Source organism: Amblyomma americanum, chromosome 8 (assembly GCF_052857255.1).
Source record: "Amblyomma americanum isolate KBUSLIRL-KWMA chromosome 8, ASM5285725v1, whole genome shotgun sequence".
Classification (NCBI taxonomy): Eukaryota; Metazoa; Arthropoda; class Arachnida; order Ixodida; family Ixodidae; genus Amblyomma; species Amblyomma americanum.
In genome coordinates this window covers 68,758,327-68,780,585 of record NC_135504.1, presented here as the reverse complement: position 1 = coordinate 68,780,585, position 22,259 = coordinate 68,758,327, and the positions used below count along the sequence as shown (strand labels likewise).

The 22,259-nt window shown below is 48.0% G+C and overlaps 1 long non-coding RNA gene across 1 annotated transcript; it reads right to left on the bottom strand.

Annotated features, from left to right (window-relative positions):
- Window positions 1–380: 380 nt before the first annotated feature.
- On the bottom strand, window positions 381–1,502 carry LOC144102035 (uncharacterized). Its single transcript, XR_013308153.1, has 3 exons — window positions 1,440–1,502; window positions 489–545; window positions 381–408 (listed from the first exon to the last, which is right to left on the bottom strand). It is a non-coding gene; the product is annotated as an uncharacterized LOC144102035 (long non-coding RNA).
- Between the last annotated feature and the right edge of the window lie 20,757 nt (window positions 1,503–22,259).

The window sequence follows — 22,259 nt, the reverse complement described above, 5'->3', positions numbered from 1 at the left end:
ATATATCTTTAATAATTTTCTACTTACTTGTTTATTAAATTTTAGATTGATATTTGAATATTACGTGCCAAAAAAGAGAAACATGTTACAAAAGAGAGAAACGTATCTGCCTTGTCACACATAATATTCGAGTATAATTTTTAAATGAATGCTGAAACATTATTGTAGCTAATATTCCTCACGACTCTCACTAAACGTGATAAGTGTTAGAGTTCAAACTAAAATAATTGTGAGGAAACATTGCCACATAATACAACGGTGGTTATTACGAAGGCCATGTGCTATTGACTGCTGTTCCTAACCCGTTAACCCAATGAGTTCTTAACGCACGGATTAAAAGCAGTGTTAACAAGTATTGCTGTTCATTTTTAGACGGCTTACCTATTGTTTGCTCCAGAGGTTGTAGCCCTGCCAGGTTAAAACAAAATTATTTTTGGCGCATTTGTATCATAGCAAAGAGGACGTGAAGCCATCTCGCAGGGCATTACCTGGCTGAAATGTAGCAGATTGCTCTCCGAATTGAGCCATGGGAGGATCCGAGTTCACTGAAGTAAAATTTGTAAACTTGTTACGCTCAGCACAACGTGTACTGTGAGGCATGCAAAAGGCGTTCTTTAATCTATCACTTGACAACGTATGGCGCAAGACTCAAGTCTCGCAAGGCTGCCTGCCGATTTGTCGGCTCGTAAAAGTAGCCCCGCCCCCCCCCCTCCCCCGCGTTCCCGGTTGGTGTCAAACAAACCAGCAGTGAAACAAAGTTTCACCTGTTTTGTATTTAAATTCACATCATGAGGATACTATACGTCTTGATTGTAGCGGTATACCATGATTTGTACACTGCAGTCGACGCGTGAGTATCGAAGGTGTAATAAGAACCAGAGCAAAGTTTATAGCTCGCAGTAAAACAAGAGCCCGCGCAATGCTGCCTTCACATTGCTCATTGTTGGTTCTTTCGGTTCAACCCTTACGCGAGACCTGACAGACTTTGGGGGCTAAACGTGGAACGAGGGGCCGTTGCAATAAGAATTCACGCATACAAAGAGCTGCAGAAAGTAAGATGCGAAAGTGTACCTTGGCCGCAACCATTAACGTTCGGTCACACTGAGACATATAGTGTCTCTGCACTTAAAAGAAGCCTAGTCAAACAAGCTGGGAGGAACAAACTCGTTATATTTGCCCTACTGTGGCCTCACCCAGCAAGAACGATGACCCAATTTCAGTATTGCAGTGGCACTCCTGACTACAATGCACTGGCCGGCATTGGGGAGGTACCAAGTTACGGCTCATGTGCTTTTTCGCACGTCTTTCAATGTAGAACATGACTACAACCTTGTAAAAACGATACTTTAACAAAGAATATTAACACCAAGCGCTCTGTAATAGCAAGTTCACGTGACAGCTATGTATAACAGACATTATTCAAGTGCAGACTGGCTTACTAATTGCAGGATCAGTAGCGAGGGGCTGGAATATCGATTTGTGGATGCAAACAGAAGGAAGCCTCTTCTTCTTCTTACAAGCAATGATGCGTGCGTACGCGGTGCCATGGGTTGGCCACTAGTGAAGGAGGAAAATTGAAATCACCAAAAAGAACCATTTAGGTTACAAGCAGGAGATGCTAAAAAATGCCACTAACCAGAAATATCCAATTAATAAAACGCAAAATGGCTTGTGTAACTAAGAGGCTTGGTTTGAAAGTGAAATACAAGCTTCCTTCAGTCGAAAGTAATGGCGAAGTAAGAAAAAGGGCATCATTGTTTTGACGTTGTTGTAAAGTAGCCTGTAGACACCAGCCACGTTGTCGCCCAATGAACACCGTACAGAATTTCTGGAGTATACCGGTACTTGCCTACAGGGCGGAAACGTGGAGGCTAACGAAAGCGGTTCAGCTTAAGTTAAGGGAAACGCAGTGAGTTATGGAAAAAAATTACAAGTGTAACGTTAAGTGGCCGGAAGCGGGCGGAGTGGGTAAGGGGAAAAACACGGGTTAGTGGCCTCCTAGTCGAAATCAAGATGAAGAAATGGACTATGAGAGGGCATTTAATGTGAAGGAAAGATAACCGGTGGTCCTTAAGAGTAACAGAGTCGATTCCAAGAGAAGGCAATCTTAGCAGGGGCGGCACAAATATAGGTGGGCGGATATGATTAAGAAGTTCGTGCGGATACGGTGGCCCAGCTGAAAAAGGAGAGGGTAGAAACAATGGGAGGGGGAGAGAGGAAAGGCATGGGAAATGCCTTTTTCTTGCAGTGGGCGTAGTCAGGCTGATGATGATGATGATGATAATGAAGTTTTACGCAAGGCAGTTTTGGAGGCGTTCAAAGTACTACATAACTAAGCTTCCTTTATAGTCGCGTTTAGGTATTTCGTACCTTCAACGTATATGGTAGACATTGTCTGCACCGAATCGTTGGTTTAAAACGCTTTGTCTTTGTCGTGCAAGCAACTCGCCTTTAATGAGGCACTTGAATGGACTTTGATACACTGCTCGATGAGGTGCTGGCTATAATTCAGGTGAATTCTTTGTCACATGGAATTACAGGAATCGCCGCATAGGAACGGGAGTGATTCAATGAAAAAATTTCAGAATACAAACTGACAAATGTTGGCTTCAACTCCATTTTCGCGGTGCTTCCCATTTTCATTTCCCTTTCTCAATGACCACATTGAGTGCGACCAATGAAAACAGCCTGTCTGACCACGTCGCAGACGTTTGCACACCAAGGTCGCCTGTTCGCATTAAGTCGTTCTTGCCAAGGCTGGCAGCGCCATTTACATGGCTACAAATACCATGTGGACGCCCAGCTGCGCCAGCGATGCTTCACAGTCACTTCGACGGCGCAGAAGAGAGATACAGAGAGAGAAACTTTATTTGGGTGCTTTCAAGGGCTTTGCATCTCGAGGCCTCCGTCGTCTTCACTGCGCTGGCTACTTGAGGCCTCTTCTTAAGCAAGGTTGGGCCCCTATTCCAGGGCTCCACTGAGCCTAGCTACCTCACTTGCGTGCTGCACTAAAGCCCTTTGGGCCGTGAGCTCGCAGCTGGTGAGCCGACTCTCCCATTGCTCCGCACTCGGGTTATTGTGTTGGTGGAATGTTTGGTTGCGTTTACATTCCTATGTGATGTGGTAGAGTGTGGGTGTGGCCCCGCACCAGGGGCACGTATCTCTGTACTGCATCAGGTACATTTTGTTTAGTATGTATAAATTTGGGAATGAGTTTGTTTGCAGTCTGCGCCAAAACGTTGCTTCCTCTTTCGTCAGGGCTTTATGCGGTGGGGGGTATTTAGCTCTCGTCCCCCTGTGTAGGTTTAGGATGTCTATATATCCTCCCTCACACGCGTGTGGGCGATACTCCGGGGCATGCGACTGCCCGGCTCGGAACGTGGTTTCTCGAGCTAGGCTTTCTGCCCTTTCGTTGCCCTCTATGCCTGCATAGGCCATAATCCAGATTAACGTGTGTGTAATGTCTCTCCTGGCGAGCTTCACCCCGCCGAGGATTTTTAGGGTGGTTCTGCTTATCCTGCCCCTTGTGTAATTCCTGCACGCCTCCTTTGAGTCTGTTAGGATGTTTAGAGGCCTGCCTTTTCTGTAACCTTCTGCTGCCGCCAGTGCCACGGCAATTTCCTCGGCCTCTGCGGTACTGGCGATTTTCGCCGTCACGCATGTGATTAGGTTTCCTGTGCAATCTACCACCACCGCTGTGGCCGCGCGGTCCTCTCCTCGCGGGTATGTGGCGGCATCCGTGTATACTGTATTACTCAGTCGCGCTAGTGTGTTTTCCACATGTTCAGCCCGCGCCTGTCTCCTGCGCTCGTGGAGGTTAGGGTCCAAGTTCTTGGGTAGTGGCCTAACGTTTGTTGTTTTTCTTAGGTTGTCGGGTACGTCTGCGTATCTGTCTGCGTATCCACTCGTATCCCTTCCCAACCTAGTCAGGAGCGCTCTCCCTGCAGCAGTGCTTCTGAGTCTGAGCAGAAGGGAGCATTGATCAATGGCTTCCCCTGACTTACCCGAACTATATGCGCGAGATATTGCGACGGAGTGACGACCTGTGCGAGATACTTTTTACCATAGTGCGTACCACTACCGCAGCCGCTTACAGCGTATTGTGCCTTGCCACTGCGCACTGTGGATGGGAACGTGGCGCCATCTGGCGCTGCCGCCCGGTGATCCTCCACATGCTGACGGTGTGCACTGGTAACTGTGAAACGAATGTCTTCTTTTTTCTCTGCATCCTTCCTTGGGACTGACACGAACGCTTAGAGAATGCAATGGTTCGATAACATCGATTCCGCCAAGCCGTTCCCAGATACATGGAGAGTAGCGTTAACTGCTGTGGGGCAGGTTATAGATGCATGTGTACACAGAGGTACAAAGTCCTTCGTTGCAAAGGAAGATCGCTGCGAACGACAGCTTCCCTTGAACGAGAAACTCTTTTTCGAGATAATTTTTGCTTCTGTGGCCTTCAAAGCAACCTCGCCGTCCCAGGTGATGGTGGTTGACCCTGCCAGCACCTCAGGAATACTCGACCATACTAAACAACTATAAAGGCAGCAGGATGCGGTACCCACCACCGCACAAATCCTTAAACAAAGAAGACGCTGTCACATGAAGACCACTGCAAACGGGGTCATATCTAAACACAAACACACTAAGTAAAATCCGCCCCACACTTTACGAACACAAGTGTGCGTGGTGCCATGAAAAACGTACACTATATCACATAACATGGGCATGTCAAAAAGTCGACGTCGTTCCAATTATACCAAACGCAAGTGCGGAGCAGTGGGAGGGTATGCTCTCTAGCGACTGCCTCGATGACCAGGTTGGTCGGATACGGCGAGCTCAGCTGACGGCAACATCCAGCGGAGCACTGGATTACGGGCAACCGACTGTTGCGGAGATAGGCTCATCTGAACCGCATCAAAGCACTTTGCTAGAGCTCAATACAGTTATCCTATCCTATCTGCTGCCTTCAATGACTAGCAGTGAGGACAGCACATATTAACCTGGCTGCAGTGTGGATCTCCCCTCAGAGCTCCCGAGGTCATCTAGTCTTTCCGTCATGGATGCCACGGAGTTCGACAGTGGCTACAACAAGGTTGTGAGTCGGCGCTTGCAAAGGAACCTCTCTACAACCCCGAAAGAGTGTGCACCCAGTATGAATACGAAGCGCTCTAACCAGTCCAGTGTGAGCACGAAGAGGCCTAAAAGCCCAGTGTGAGCAAGAAAAATATTAACGAGGCCACTGTATGTGCCAATTATCTCACTTACACGATTTCATACATGTCGGTCGAGGATTTAGAGAACCTCAACTCCATCAACAGGCAGACATTGACTCTTCTTTTTGAACGACTGCTTCCGGGCCAAGTCAAGTAAGACAGTGTTAATGCAAGGAGGAACATCCTCTCTGTTGATGTGTAACCGGACAACCCTGGACATGGCGAAGACGGTGTCAGTCCTTGGCATCATACAAGTCCGCTCGTTCTTTGCACATGGACTTAACACTACTGCTGGTGTGATTTCCGGCGTGGACATAGAGATCAAGGATACAGACTTGGTGCTACTTCTATCTGGTCCTGTTCGCATAACTGACATCCTTCGTTTGGGCCAATCACGATGTGTGAAACTAGTGTTCGAAGGTACTATTTTACCATCTCACATGAAAGTGGGATTTCTGAGGCAACCAGTGCGTCCTTATATACCCCGACTGCTGCAGTGCCGAAAATTACAGGAGATTGGAGATTTAAGTGTTGCGTGTACGAGCACAAAAGCATGCCCGCGTTGTGGTGGAGTTCACAAGGAACCTACATGTACGATTGAAGCTCCAATTTGTGCCAACTGCAAAGGATCCCATGAGGCAATATCTAGGGAATGTCCGAAGGTAAGAACTGAGTTGATCTTGAAGAAAATGGTGAGAGACCGCCCTGCAAACTTCATAGTCCTGAAGCATTATTTCTGGGACGTGAACTTAGGCACGAACTGAGTGACTGAGCTTCGAACAGTCATCACCGTCCAATCAGAGGCCATCACGTTTTCCACGAAAACAGCCGTATCTTCGAAAACTATACTCAAGCGTCACGTCACTTTCACTGTGCTCGTTGAAAATAGGATTCTAATCTGCGCAAGCGCAGCCTCGTCAACAAATTCTTGGGCATCATATAGAGGAACATGTTTCTCTTAGATTGAGGACTGGGGTTGCTAGAGGCGTTGCTTGGTTCTAAAATAGGCAGTCTGATGTGCCCGTGAAAACCTTCAGCAAAGAAGACCGACACCAGAACAGAGACATGACTATTGCATTCTTTGATCAATTAGCCAGAGTACAAACGCCTTCGCCAACCCCACCGTTCAGCAGAACATTCGCCTAAGCAAAAGCACTCGCCAACCTTCAACATCAACTCAGCTCCGCCCTGGAACAGGCAAGGTCAAATAAGCAACCTTAGTACCGCGAGATACCGCTAGTGTTTCTCGTCGGAGTAAACAATTCGGCAACGCCGATTGCCAACGACAAACACTATCGGCATCTCCGCCAAAGCCTCTACCGTGTGCCGTCGCGAGAGAGTACCAAGCGCAAGAAATGCTTCACCACCACGTTATCCACCCTCCGGAAACCTCCTGGGCGGCACCGGTTGTTCTGGTTGAAAGATGAACGACACGCTCCAGTTCTGTTCTGTGTCAATTATCGCCACTTGATCAGTATAATAAAGAACCATCCCATTCCCCGCATTGATCTCACTGGATTGGCTGTGCGACGCAAAGGACTTCGCTTCGATAGAACTCAAGAATGGCTTCTAGCCAATCGAACTCAGCGTAAGAATCCTAGAAGAGACCGGATTCGTCACCCCGGATGGCCTTTTCTATTCAAATTCATGCAATTTCTTCTCTGTTCCCAGCCAGCGACTTTCCAACGGGTATTGAATAGAGTAATGGCAGATCTGAAGTTGCAGAGTTGTCTAGTATACTAGGATAATTCATTGTTTTATACTCGAACTTTGATGACCACATAAAAATGCTCCTACGAGTTTTGGAAGCAACCAAATCGTCCGAGCTAAGCCTAACAGCAGGTTGGTGCCTTTCGCCTATCAGGAGCAGTTGTTTGTGGGCAACATCGCAAGAAAGGATTGAGTACAGCGTTACCGGCAGAAAAAAACTGCTAAAGCACAGTTTCCGCCGCAAGCCGACAAGATGCAGTGTGGAGATTCCTTGGGGCTGTGTGCGTATTATGGACAGTTTTCTAGATATTTTCGCATACTTCCCAACTTCTTACCTAACTGACCAAGCCATATGGGCTCTTTAAAAGGAGAGTGAGGACAGCAGAAGCCTTCAGAGTAGTTTATTGTCGTTTACAGGCACCTTCGGCACTGAGGCACATTAATGAAAACGCTGAGACTGCAACTGATATCGGCACCAGCAGCGTGCTCGTGGGCGCCGTCCATATGCAGAAAAGTGATGGACTGGAGGAGGTAATCACGTACACTAGCCCTTATCTATCGAAGGCCGAGGCACAGCCCAGAAAGAGTGCCTCACCATCGTCTAGGCTACGACGAAAATCTACGCCCATCTGTGCGGACGACCATTCGAGGTCATTACCGATCAGTTTAGTTTCGTTTAGTTTATGAGGGTTTAACGTCCCAAAGCGACTCAGGCTATGACAGTCGCCGTACTGAAGGGCTCCGGAAATTTCGACCACCTGGGGTTCTTTAACGCGCACTGACATCGCGCAGTACAAGGGCCTCTGGAATTTCGCCTCCATCGAAATTCGGCCGCCGCGGCCGGGATCGAACCCGCGTCTTTCGGGCCAGCAGCCAAGCGCCGTAGCCACTCAGCCACCGCGGCGGCTGATTACCGATCAGGGTGCGCTCTGATCGCAGCAGGCCAGTATGAAGGAGCCATCCGGCTGCCTTGCAAGACAGAGCCTCACCCTCCAGGAGTTCGACGTTACCGTCGTCTACAAATCTGGAATCAAGCACATCGATGTAGACTGCCTATCTCTCGAGACCGTGTCTAGAAGAGGCCGCAATAGGTTGACGACAATGCTTTTTTGGGACAGACAATAGGCACCAGCTACATTGCGCAACACCAAGGGTCAGACCCCGACCTACAGCCTCTCGGGGAATCCTTGCTTCTCCCCCCAAGCAGCGTTCAAGCGTGTTTTGAATTTTATTTCGGCAAAATGTAAACTTCGTCAAGAAAAACTTCACCTTCAACATTACTGCGCACCTGCTCGTCTTTGCGAACAGCTTACGATAAAAACATTCGACAGGATTCGTACAACGAATCGAGATCTAAGCACCTCGTGTTTACCTGCATCTCATGTCGCATCGAGAAGCAATACTAATGGCCACGACAATCTGCCCAACGCCGCACGGTAGGTCAAATATTCCGCTAGTGTCAACAATGAAATACGCCACTGATCAGGCCAGCTGAACAACTGAAACCAATACTAGCATTCACTACGGTGTCCCTCATAGCCTGAGTCGCTTTAGGAAGTTCAACCCCCATAAACCTATACCATAAAGGTCAGCTGTTATAATTCTTTAAACACAAAACATATTTATCTCTAGATGCTCAAGCTTTCTGCGACGCAAACGGTGAACAATGTATGTTCTCTGTATAAAGATTGCCCACTGAAAAATCTATTCCAGGCGAGCAGCCAGTGCTACTGGGTACAAGGGAGAAGGTGCCAACTTTGAGGCCGCTTATTAGCGCGTCTCACATATCGTGTAGATGATAGCGCGCCTATTTTGTTTCAGGACCATAAGTGGACCTTGTAACGAGTAAGTACTTTACCAATGTTTCTGGGACCTTCATCTCCCCATGATCAATCCGAAAATGCCATTATATATCGTGGTTTTCTCTTTGCAAACTAGTGCCAGCGGGTCCTGGTAAGAGTCCAGCTCTAAAAAACACTACCAGCCTTCTCGGCGTTCACGAAGTGACCAATTTTCAGGAGAAGAAGGAAAATTTGTCACGCGTAAGTAGTCCTCCATATATTTATTTTTGCCCTCATGCTCAGTACGTTTGCAGCGATAGACAGAAGGCCTCAGGATTGTCAACTAATGCGGTAAATGCTGTTTCATTGCTGCGGCTAATGCTACCTGGCTCTGGTAAGAGTATGATCATTTGCGTGCATTATTAAACTACTCTAGAATTCTACGCTAACTCGTCTTCAGGACCGCAAGGGCATTTCCTCACGTCTGAGTAGAACCACGATTGCATTTATGAGTTTTCAATGTACGTAAAGCTAGTCCAGAAAACTTTCCTTGTGGAAATCACATTGAAGCTCATGTTCATTTGTGTGTAAAAGATTGGAAAACTGGTACAAAAAGAGCACTCTTTATTAGTGGCCGAGCAATGTGATCACAATTAAATTTAGTCAAAGTAGTTTCATGATGAATTGTACCATAACAAAACGACCCCGAACGGCCGTTTCACTTTCCGAGGCGAAGATGTAATCTACATGCATTCAGCGTTATTTGAGTACGAACGAAAAATTTTCACTTCCAGTATAGTTCTGTATCACTGTACCCAGGATAAACCTTGAGGGTTGTTCGAGGTGAGCTAGTGGTCTCGCTGGAGTGACAATTTTATTTGTACTCACGCGTCTTGCTCAGGACATATATTGCCTTAGAGAGCGCCGATTAAACTTTACAGAATAGTTGATATCTGAATTCTCAACATTAACTTTGGTATACTGAACCAAAGCTAAACTGCTGTCTTGTAGTTGGTAGAGACAGTTAAATTGTTTTAAATGCGTCCAGTGGAGTACAGATGCTGAGAAAAGTCAGCGGAGCGCCCTCTGCTGTGCTAATTGTACTCGCGCTTGGAATATTCAAATTTGGCATAAAGGACAAGTGTTTCGGCAAACAACTCTGCTTTTGTTTTGTATAAAGATAAGTTCACTGTTCCGACCTGTAGGGCTTCTCAGTGAATAAGGAACACGTTCCGCATAAGTGGAGAGACGCCTATGCGTGTGTTTGTTATTTCAGCGTTTTAGGCCCTGCAGGACGTATGTCAAAGCAAGTGAATTGCAAAGCCAATTATCCTATGACCGGTGCGCAGACACGCTAAACAGCTCTGGATCATCATAAATAATGCGACCCCCCCACGATTTCCCTCGTTGTTCAAACGAAGCTGCAGGACCGGTAGGCTTTAAAATTGTCCGGCAGCTTAATATACTTCCCCTGAGTACCCTTATGCAACATGCAGTTTCCGTTCAAGTTCCAACTACTGGAGAATGTATACAAATCAGAAGGCCATGCCAGACACTGAAAAGGCACCAAGGTTTTTATCGTTGTCTACGTTAACTCCCCATAACTACCACAGCAGAAAGCAAGGAAGGCTATCAAAATAATTTCACTTAAGCATGGCTGCATTCATTCATTGCTATCTATTTTCATGCGTGGTGCGGTATTCGAGTTTCAAAAGTAAAATGTAAAATTTTTTCTTCTCGTGCTATCATCTTCCTTCGCCTAAAATAAAAACGTTCATGTTAAAACCGGTAACTGATTGTGAGCATCTGCAGTAAGAGGAGTATAAGCTCTTCGACCATGCACTGTTGGCAGTCATGGGGCTCGGCTCTTTTTTTTTGTAAGCTTTCTTCATATGCTCATGTTTCGTGTTGCTTCAACGACATTGCATGCTTCGTTTCTGCAGGCAAATCCCTCACAAAAGACGGCCCTGGTAAGTGTTTTTTCTTCTCAAATTACGTGTATTGGACGATAATTTAGATATGCGTCATCAGATATATCTATTAATATGCATAAAATGAGCACTTAAAGTGCTACAGGTAATAGCCTCTCATTGAACTCGCCAGTGATCACTTAAAATGAATGGAAATAATCTTAGTCTTCATCTCTGGGGTACTTTTCTGAAAATTGAATGGATTCAAATATTTCACAATAACATAAAATTGCTGTCGCAACTGACATGCCATCTTCACCGTACAGCCTGTGAATAATTTTACGCAGTCAAATTCTAAAACGACAAATAATTGGAGCTTGCAGCTTTTTGCAACACTGATCGAAGAAAACACAGAAATTGGGCACGGGAATTACATTGAAGTTGTCACACAAAAACGGTATGTTCCTGGAAGAAATACCCAGTTGAGAGATGGCGAAACGGTTGGTTGGAATAAATTGATGACGTGGATGCAATGAAGAGCTGCGCTATTCCCGCCAATTTACTACTGCAACGAGGAATAAGTGCAGTAAATGTTTTCATAAAATATTTCGGCCTCAATAAACTGTTGCTGTTGGATTTTAACATTTTAGTGGTGATTCATAAAATCGTTGGCCTGAAAACTGCTTCCCCCCTCTCCCTCGAGACGCGGCGACCTGCTTCAAAAAAAAGGTGTTGTCTCCCCTCACCTTCAAAAAAGCTTTTGTGTGTTCTTCGTATAAGGCTTTGCAGCATGATTAAAAAAATTTGCGCTTCTCAGTGCAGCGGACGATTGCTGAAGCGGTTTATTAAACTGGCTCAGACCGTGCCGTCAGTTGTTTCTGCGTAAAATTGAAGGTCGGCCAGAAGTTATCAACCAGTTGGCTCCAACTTGTTTCAACATGGCCACCTGTGTGCTCGCAGTGCATGTCCGTCACCGGGAGTGAGACTGTATGTAGCAGGCCGTACGCCATTATAACCCTCGCAGGCAAGCCATATTGTACGGAGGAGGTTACTATTTTTATAATACAAGCATAGTTAATCTTGACAGAACTAAATTAGTAAGGACAGAAAACTCTATGGAGGCCATTCTAAATTCTATCCGGCGCCTCACCCACATCCTGCTGCCTCTACCCTAAGGCGGTGCCTAACATTGAATTTAGAAGTCGGGCTTGAAGCAGCTTCTTCGCTTTCCTTTTCAGTGCACCCAGCGGAGGCGTAAGATTTTTCTAATTCATAATTCTTTGTGAGGAGTGGATTTACGAGGCATTGTGACTGACGCGAATTAAGGGAATGTAATCGTCCTGTTCTGAACAGAGAGCTCAGATGGTACCGGAATCAGAGATACGGCATCGACAAAATGAATTAGGAACTGAAGGTTTTCTTCTCAAACGTTAATTGGCTTACTGTGGAGCTACATGCTTGCTTCACGAAAACATCTCACGAGCTTAACTCAGCAGCAGAAACATCGTACATAGGAAATATACCCAGGCGATAGAACGTGCAATATTTTCAGCAATTTTACATCCTCAGTGATATATTGTTTCTTAGCCGCAATTTTTTTCGAATGTAATGCAAGACTGAAAAAAAAATCAAAAAGTTTTATTATAACTACTTCACAGTCATAATACTGAAAGATTGAACAGCTGTCTAGCCTTTGTAATATGGTGTCTGAGCCAAATTACAATATAAATAGTTTAATTTTCCTTCACTTTGTTATGCTCGTGCTCCCTTCCTGCTGTTGAGTTCGGCGAATTTGCACATGCGGAGGATTCCCTCAACACCACTGCGAAGGTGAATGAACCCTCTGGAAGAAACGTGGCTGCAGGAACGTCAGAGGCAGCGACGATAAATGCGTCCCCACGTGTTTGAACAGGTCATCGGGTGCAGAGGCCAAGTACAAGATCAGTGTTGTCCTCTTCAGTCACTCTGGAGTTGAACAAATGCCCGAGTTCCGCGCCTTCGCCAGAGGTTGCGCGTTCCGGTCATCAGTACAAGATCTCTCAACCCCTGCTGGGAGACAGCCCGCATTCCTGTGTCCCGCAGGCGCCTTCCGGTTCCGCATGGGCGCAGTCCGGACCTACGTGCGCGCCCACCTGAAGGCCGTGTGGACGACAACGTGACCGGGCCCTGTTGCCTTTACATCTACCGAGCTGCGAGAGATCATCAGGACCGCCTTGCCGTGGGTTGTACCATCAGTGCCATCGTGTGATTGAACATTTTTCTTCGAACTGTATTCCCCAGCTAGGGATCTGGGGAATACGAAGAGTATTTAACGAGCTGCTGGTTTGGTACCAGAGAGAGCCCCCCCTCTTGATAGATACCCTTTGCTGGGAGAGACTCCCGACTGCTAAGAAGCTCTTTTTACTGCGAAGCACTCTCAGTTACCCTTACTTGTACATTGTGGAAATAGTCTATGTATAAAGTTTTTCAAGTTTTCTTCCTCCGACCGTCCTTGTCTCTTCTACGGCCCAGTCACTTTACCTGAATCCCAAAAACTGGATGGCAGCTGTGGGACGTCCACGTGAAGTTACCGGCTACAACGGACCTCGGAAGCTACGGGACTGACGGGCGTCGGCTATACCTTGGCAGGGTGAGTGCCCAATGTTTTTCGTTCATTTCGCCAGACCGTACTAGCGCAGGCAGATGCTAGGTGCAGATTCCTGTTGTCTGGGAAACTTATTTAGGGAAACTGTTTTGTCCACTTCAAGCTAGGGCTTTTGTTTTAGTGGGATTGCTAACGCATGGTGGAACTCACGATGAAGAAGTTAAAAGTGCAGGAGCTGCTAGAAATTTGCCATGAGCTCGGGATTTCGCTACATTCTGCAAAAAGGAAAAAAGAAATTCTCGAGGTTATGCGGCAGGAGGAGGTGACTACTGAGGAGGTCGACGAGGATTGGGAATGGGAAACGATTGTTGGACGCAAAGAAGAACAGAAAAGACGGGAGTCGATCGAGCAGAAAGAAAAAGAAGAGCTTCGTTTGGCTCAAGAGAGACGGGTGGTCTCTGAGGCAGAGGAAAAAGCGAGAGAACATGTTCGAAAACTGAAGGAGCTCGAAATCGCGTCTAACGGAGGTAATATGGCGCGTCTTAGCCCTGTAGCTTCTCCAGAGGATAAAGGGAGGCAGAGATTGCAGGATCTCATCTCACCATACCGCGTGGGAGGCGATATTGCACTCTTTGATAAATTTCGAACGTGCATTCGGGATGGTGCACATCGACAAGAGCGCTTGGTCTGAGAAGTTACTTCCTCTCCTTCCGTGCGAGGCGGCCGATGTGGTGGCTCGCCTCTCACAGGAAGAGTCTGATGACTACGAAAAGGTAAAGAGCGCACTGCTTAGAAAGTACCGGCTTTCTGCTGAAGCCTTTAGGCAGCGATTCAGGCAGGCAAAGGAAGGCGGAGAGTCGCATACTGACTTCGCGTACCGGCTTAAAGTCAACCTAAACGAGTGGCTTGAGACCGCTGAGGTGCACCAAAGTTATGAGAAGGTACTGGAGTGTATTGCACTAGAGCAGTACTATAGCTCGATTCCAGAAGACCTGAGGATATGGCTGCAAGATAGGCTAACAGATATAGACCTAGGCAAAGCGACAGAGCTCGCAGACGAGTATTACGTTCGCCGAAATCTCCAAAGCAAGGCAGCGTACGATAACAAGTTAGGAAAAGAAGAAACATATTTAAAGAGAATCCCCGACCAAAGGGTGCCACCAGCACGCCGGCATCACCGAGCAGAGGATGCCGGATCAAAAGGAGGAGGTAGCGAAAAAAAAGATTGAGTCACCCAAATCTGCCCATTCGCCGAAACAGCAGGCACCTGGAGCTCACGCGTTTGAAGCGCGAAAGCCCATTGTCTGCTATAATTGCTAAAAGGAGCGTCACATCTCATTGAACTTCAAACATCAAAAGATGGCGTTCGCGTGCATGCCAGAGTCGGAGGAAAACCTTAAACTGCTGGAGCCATACATGCGGGACGTGGGGATAAATGGCAAGAAATTCAGAGCATTGCGGAATTCAGCGGCTACCATGGATGTTGATCACCCGCCCTGTGTTTGGTCCACGGACTACACCAGTGAATGCGCCTGGATTAAGCAGGTCGCCGAAGAACAGAGTGCATGCTTGCCTATAGCGGAGTTGACTCTAGAGGGGACATTTGGCAGGCTAGACACAGAAGCGGCAGTTAGAGCAAACTTGCCCACACACTTGCCCTACCTGTTTTCGAACAAATCCGAGCAGCTACTGAAAGAGAAAGGTCTCTCTTTCGCCTCAGGCTTGGCTTGCATGGCGCTAACACGTTCTCGAGCGCGAGAGCTCGCAAAGAATCTCAACTGCGCTCCGATAAATGAGCAGGCACCGAACCATTCTCCCGACCAGCCGGGGGATCCTTGAAGGAAAACTAATCCGTCTAAACCTCATGAGGATGACCATAAAGGTGTTCCCGAACCAGCGGTAGCTCATGAAATCCCAGGAACTGCCGATTCCGTAGAAAATGTGGCAACAGGAACCAACGCGAAAGGTTCGACAATAACGCCTGCTTCGACTTATTGGGAGGAGTTGACTAAGGTTGATAGGAAAGCACTCATTGCAGAGCAGAAAAGCGACCCATCGCTAAGAGCTCTAAGCAATAATTTGAGGGAGAGCGAGTCGACTGAAAGAAGATCAGCTTTCATGAAAAATCAGGCCTTCAGTACCGGAAATACTGCTACTCAAAGGGACGCGCATATGAGCAACTCCACGTGCCTGAGAAGTACTGCCGGCAGCTTCTAGAGCTCGCACACGGAAATGCATGGGCGGGCCATCTGGGCATAAGGAAAACAAAAGCTAGAATAGCTATCCCTCGAATATTACTGGCCTGGCTGCTGGAAAGATGTGCAACAGGTTGTTAGATCTTGCGACACCTGCCAGCGGGTCGGCAAGTCGACGGATAAATGGAAAGCGCCAATGACACTAGCTCCGATCATTACAGAGCCCTTTCGGCGTTTTGTAATAGATACTGTCGGCCCGCTGCCAGCGTCCAAATCTCGTTGTCGCTCCATTCTGACCTCACTGTGCGTGGCAACCAAATTTCTCGAGGCCATTCCCTTGAAGGATCTAAGTTCCGCATGTGTTGTAGACGCGCCCTTTTGTCAATTCTCTCTCCCGTGGGGTTCCCTGGAAAGATACAAAGCGATAACTGGAGCGTGCTCACAAGCTGCTTGACAACAACGTTCTTTGAACGGTGTGGGATTAAGATAATCCGCAGTTCCATTCATCACCCTCAGTCAAATCCATCGAGAGCATGCACTCAGTGCTAAAGCGGATACTTAAGTCTCTATGTTTTGAGCATAAGGGAGATTGAGAAGGCTGCATTCCAGCAGCACTATTTGCAAAGAGATCCGTCCTCCACGAAACACACGATTTAGCCCCGCTGAACTAATCTACGGGCGCGACTTGAGGACCCCGTTGCGCATGCTGAGGGAGTCATGAGAGGGTTACGGAGGGGATCCCTGTGTAGTGGAATACGTTCTAAAGCTACTGGAAAGACTTGCGAAAACCAGAGACCTCGTGGAAGCAAATGTCAGAGTAGCGCAGTCACTGCCTAAATTGAACTACGAAAAATTCTCACGCAAGCGCACCTTTCAGCCTGGCGACCAGGTGATGTTGCTGCGTCCGTCAAAAATGAACAAGCTTGAAGTGCAATTTTAAGGGCCAGCTAAGGTGGTGTCTAATCTTTCGGACGTCAACTATGAGGTAAAATTTAAGAACAAACACAATCGAATAATCCACAGTAATTTGATGAAGCCTTATGTGCATCGTCAGGCTATGGTTAACACGGCGCCAAACATGCCAGAGGAAGAGATCTCCGATATACCTTATGTCCCACATGAGGACGAGCAAGCAGCGAATGAGCTGCTAAATTCAATCGACAGAGAGCCGCGTTTGACGGAAAGTCAACGAGGAGACATGAAAAACGTCGTCCGCGACTTTGAGGCGGTGTCTTCAAACAAGCCAGGAAAAACAACCCTCATAGAACACGACATTCAGCTGTCTAGCGAACAGCCCATCAGGAGCAAATCGTACCGTGTCTCTACAAGACAAAAGGAAATCATTGAGACGGAGAGCCGCCGAATGTGCGAACTTGGCGTTATAGTGCCCTGCGAAAGTGACTATACGTCACCAATCATTATTGTAGAGGTTCCAGGCAAGAATCAGAGACCTTGCGTGGACTACCGGAGACTGAGTTCAATCACAGTGGACCAGACCTACCCAATTCCGAAATTAGAGTAGAGGGTTGAAACAGTCGCTAAATTAGAATATATATCCACACTGGATTTAGTTCGTGGTTACTGGCAGGTGTCACTCACTGAGCGCGCCAGCAAGTACGCAACATTCGTGTTACCCGCGGGCACGTTCCGCACTGTAATGTTGAGCTTCGGCTTGAAAAATTCTCCGTACTGTTTTTCAAATTTAATGGACCAAGTGCCACGGGGACTTGCAGATTTCGCTCTCCCCTACCTTGACGACGTGGCCGTTTTCGCACAAAAGTGGGAGGAGCACATTGAACCCCTGCGTATTGTATTGAGCCGACTGCTTGTGGCTGGTTTAACCGTAAGGGCGGGAAAATGCCACCTGGGTTGCGCCGAAGTGAACTATCTTGAGCACGTGGTTGGACGAGGTCAACGCAGACCTGTAGAACTTAAAGTATCTGCCGTGGTGGAGTACCGTCGCCCAACCACAAAATCGGAACTCAGGGCTTTCCTTGGCCTAGCAGGCTTATTATCAACATTATGTAAAGGACTGCTCTGGTTTAGACAGTCCGCTGACCGACGCGCTGAGATAAACTGAGCCTACCAATCTTTCTTGGGACCAAAAGAAAGAGAAGACATTTCAGAGTCTGAAAACGGCCCTAAGCGAGCGCCCAATACTGGCAGCGCCAGATTTCTCGAAACCCTTTATCATACAATATGATGTCAGCGACCGCAGGTTAGGCGCTATTCCTTGCCAGGAAAGCGATGGCAGGCCCACACGGCCTGTCCTTTTCTTGAGCCGCAAGCTCAGCACGCGGGAAGAGGCGTATAGCACGTCTGAAAAAGAATGCGCATGCCTCGTTTGGGCTATTGACAAACTGGCATGCTACGTCCCTGGGTCACGTTTCACAGTAGAAACGGACCATTGGGCTTTGACTTGGCTGCACAATATGTCGCCCAAAATGGTGGTCTACTGAGGTGGAGCCTGGCACTCCAGCACCACATCTTGGAGGTTCGCTACAAGAAAGGCAGGCTCCACACAAATGCCGACGGGCTAAGCCGAGCCTTTTAGCTGGTAAAGATTTTACCAAAATAGGATTTCCCCGAAGTTTTCAGTTTTTGAGATTTATTTCATTTCTCTTGCTATTGGAGAGCGTGTATCTTCCATTTTTTGCAGTAATGTTGTTCATAATCAGGTAACATACCTAGGAGTATGTTTTCCTTATTTCGGTCAAGGATAAGTAAGAGCGAGTGGTGTAACATGCCTTGACTTTGAGGTATTGGGACGGGCAAAATTGAACGCCACGTCGGCGAAAACGAGTCACCTATACCCGTACCGCGTGCCCGCTAAGCACCAACTTGATTTCATTTAGCGAATTGTTTTTGCTTCCAAGTGCTCCTCGAGCGGGAGCACATGCCTTGGACAGGTGCCATGTCTAAACTCCTCGTCTGGAGACGACATGTGTTAATTCAGGCAAAACATTTGATCTACAAGTTTTATTTGAAGTTTTTAGCTATCTCCAGGTTTTAGTTGAAGTTTTTAGCTAAGTGCAGTTTTGGCCCCTAGTTTTGATCTGGCGGGATGAGTGGGTTCTGAGGGCGCTTGCTTTTGTCAGGTGTGGTTTGACGCCTGTGATCCCTTTTGGCTGGCATTGCAGAGAATTTCCCAAAACGGCCATCTGACGAGGGGAATCGATGCCGAGCTTCGGCACTCAAGGTAATCCGAATACTCCTAGAGAGCATCTTGTTCATGGCACACCCAGTCAGCCGAGCTACGTGCGAGCAGTTCATCTTCCGGGCGCAATATCTGGCGGCGGGGGTGCTGTTGTGCTCGCGCTTCCTTCCTGCTGTGAAGTTCGGCGAATTTGGACATGGGGAGGATTCCTTGAAAACCACCGTGAAAGTGAATGAGCCTTCCAGAAGACACATGGCTGCAGGAATGTCGGAAGCAGCGACGATAATAGCGTCTCCACGTGTTCGAACATGCCATCGGTTTTACGAACGGATTGTTGTCCTCTTCAGTCACGCTGTGGTTCAACAATTGCCCGAGAGCTGCGCCACTCGACAGAGGTTCCGCGTTCCGGTCATCAGGCGACGAGGTACAACATCTTTCAACCCCTGCTGGGAGACAGCCCGCATTCCTGTGTCATGCAGGCGCCTTCCTGTTCCACATGAGCGCAGCCCAGACCCACGTGCGCGCCCACGTGGAGGTCGTGTGGACGACAACGTGACCGAGTCCTGTTACCTTTCCATCGACCCAGCTGTGAGAGAACATCAGGACCGGCCTGCCGTGGGTAGTACCATCAGGTGCCATCGTTTTATTGGACATCATTCTTCGAACTTTATTCCCCAGCTAGGGATCTGGGGAATACGAGGAGTATTTAAGGAGCTGCTGGTTTCGTACCAGAAGAGAGCCCCCCTCTTGAGAGATACCCTTTGTTGGGAGAGACTCCCGACTGCTAAGAAGCTCTCTTTACTGAGAAGCACTCTCAGTTGCTCTCACCTGTACAGTATGTAAATAGTCTTTGTACAAAGTGTTCCAAGTTTTCTTCCTCCGATCGTGCTCGTCTCTTCTCCAGCCCAATTACGCTGCCTGAATCAAAACAGTGTCCTAAACTCTCTTGCGTCTAATAAAGTTTCCACCACCACCACCACAGCACACGGGCGCCTTAGCGTTTCGCCTCCATCGAAAACCCGTCACCGCGGTCCAGTTCGAACCCATGGAGGTACTCCGGGTCAGTAGCCGAGCGCCCTAGCCACTGAGCCACGGCGGCAGGTGCCTTCTTAACGCATCTCCGGATTAAGGAGTCTAGTTTGTCTTTCTCTCCGGCCTTGATGCCAGGGTAGGGCGTCGCGTAACTGATTCTATTTATTAGGTATGCCTGGATGAATAATTTTCTTTCCTTGAAGCCTCTTCCTTTAGTCGCGATCCTCCTCAAGAGCCCGAGCGTTTCCATCGCGTAGGTTTCTAATTTCTTCAGAACTTCTCCGTTAAGACCGTGTGATTGGATGGCCATCCCAGGATCCTTATCTGTTCTACTTTTGGCGCAGGCTTACCCTATACGCAACATGATAGCCCCGCTGTTTTTTCAACGAAGATATTTTGGGTTGTATACGACCAAGTCGGACTTTTGCGGTGAGCACAAAATGTCCCTCTCGGCCGTGTAATCGACAATGATGTCGGTCACTTCCTGCAGGCATTCCTCTGTACTCGCATCGATCCCCTGGTTACTAAAAAGGCTTATGTTTTCCGCATACATGGTGAAATTTATTCCCTCGATTTGGGTGAGTTTCCCCAGGAGACCTCTCATCACCATGTTGAATAGGAAAGGGAGAGCACTGAGTCGTGCGGTGTGCCCTTGCTTCCTAAATCTATCGTGGGAGACTAAAGTTTGAAATCTCATGCAGGCTTTTCTGCACGGTGAGAAGTCATTGATAGTGTTGCCTGTTCGCTCCCCGACTCCGAGTCCTGCGAGCCCTTCGAGCCCTTTGAGGAGGAGCGGAGGCTTGGTTATAACGTCATGCCACGTGACTCGCTGTGCCTCGCCACAGCCGCGTATGTGCAGCCGACGGCACTCTCGCAACTGCCGGAAATCGCGTGAAGCGCCGTTTGCTATATACAAGCGCTTGGCGTATACTTACCTTCGTGGGCTTAACTTAACATCTTTTGTTGAGAAGGCAACACTGCGCCTGCCAGCGAGTCATTGCCTCTCGTCGCGCACCTCAGCCGTATACCGCGGCCGACGAATGACATTGAGCCGCTGTTTCCTAGCAACGCCGCAGCCGCGCTCCAACAGATGGTGCCACTGTCGACGCCGCTGCCGTTGCCGTTATCTCCACCAGATTAGTATTCCTGTATAGCTATATGCTTCCTGCGGGAGCATATACAGGAACACTGCACTAGATATGCACCGCTTGGTAGAGGGTGAGGAGGTGTCGCCTCGGGGGGGGGGGGTATATATGTTTATGCGCTTCGCCTCAGTGGATTGCCGTCGTTATGGAGAGCGCGAAAGAGACGCAACGACAGAACGAAGCGAGGAAGAGACAACGCGCTCAAACGACGGGAGAAGAACGCTCCGCGCGACTCTAGAAGCGTCGTAACGAAGATGCGGCTAGAAGAAGTCGTGCCACGTCCTGGAATGACTCTTCAACTGCGGAAGAGACCGGTTTGATTTCTCGAGAGCGTCGGAATGAGGCGCTGCGTAGACGACGTGCCGAGGAAACGAAGCTTTCGCAATTCAACTATTGTTAACCAGAGATAAACCACAGCGAATTGTTTTCTTAATCGGGAGGGTTTCTATATGGATGCGCAAAATGCAGTGGGCACTGCTCAGAGTAAACCCTCCCGATGAAGAAAAAAAAAACATGGCCAGGCTAGACCGATCAACTGGGAAGCCTACAGGAAATCCAGGGCACAGCTCCGCAGACGCTGAGATCACGCACATTGAAAGCTGGGTCGCAAGGATCAATACAGACTGGAAAAAACAAACCCGAGAGGTCGCTCTCACAACCAACACGCCCGAGGTGAATAATCGTCGCATACACCTTTGGGACGTCAGACGAGGGCTCCTAAGAAGATGGAAAAGGCAAAAGCACAGCAGGCAGCTCAGGCTTAAGGTCGCCGTGATCAACAGACAAGGCAAGGAATATGCGACGGAGCTTTCGAGGCGCGACTGGGACAAATGTGAAACGAGCTGCAGTGAACACTAGGCTGGGCCAAGACATGGGCCTTGCTAAGGGCTCTCATAGATCCAACCAGGGCAAAGTCCCAAACCCGAAGTACCACCCAAAAGAACGCGCACCAATTCCAAGGCACTGACCAGGAAATTCTGTAGAACATCAAGCAGGGGTATATCGGTAATGCGACGCACGCCGATAGCAGCTTAGCATACACGGGCGAAGCAAATCCCGCTCTGGACGAACGTCTTAACATGGAAGTCATACACGCTGTGATGTAAGCCACAAGGAACACAACACCAGAGAAGGAAAACATCAAATCCATGATAAGGAACCTAGATGACTGTTCAATCAAAAGATTCACGGAATTTTTCGACAACTCTGGGAACAGGGGACCATCCCGAAAAACTGGAGACATGTGGAAATAGTAATGATTCCGAAGCCCGGAAAGACTCATAACATGAAAAATCGTAGACCCATTTTGTTAACTTATGCTTGGTAAAAGTATATGAGAGAGTTGCTCATCGCAGGTTGCAGACCGACCTTGAATATAATGGACTCATGCCGCACACTATGGTTGGATTCCAAAAATACCTGTCAGCACAAGACGTTCTCCTAGAGATCAAAGAGGAGGCGCTTAATAATGTCCCGAAATATGGAGAAAACGCCTTGTTCGCTCTCGACCTTAAAGCGGCCTTCGACAA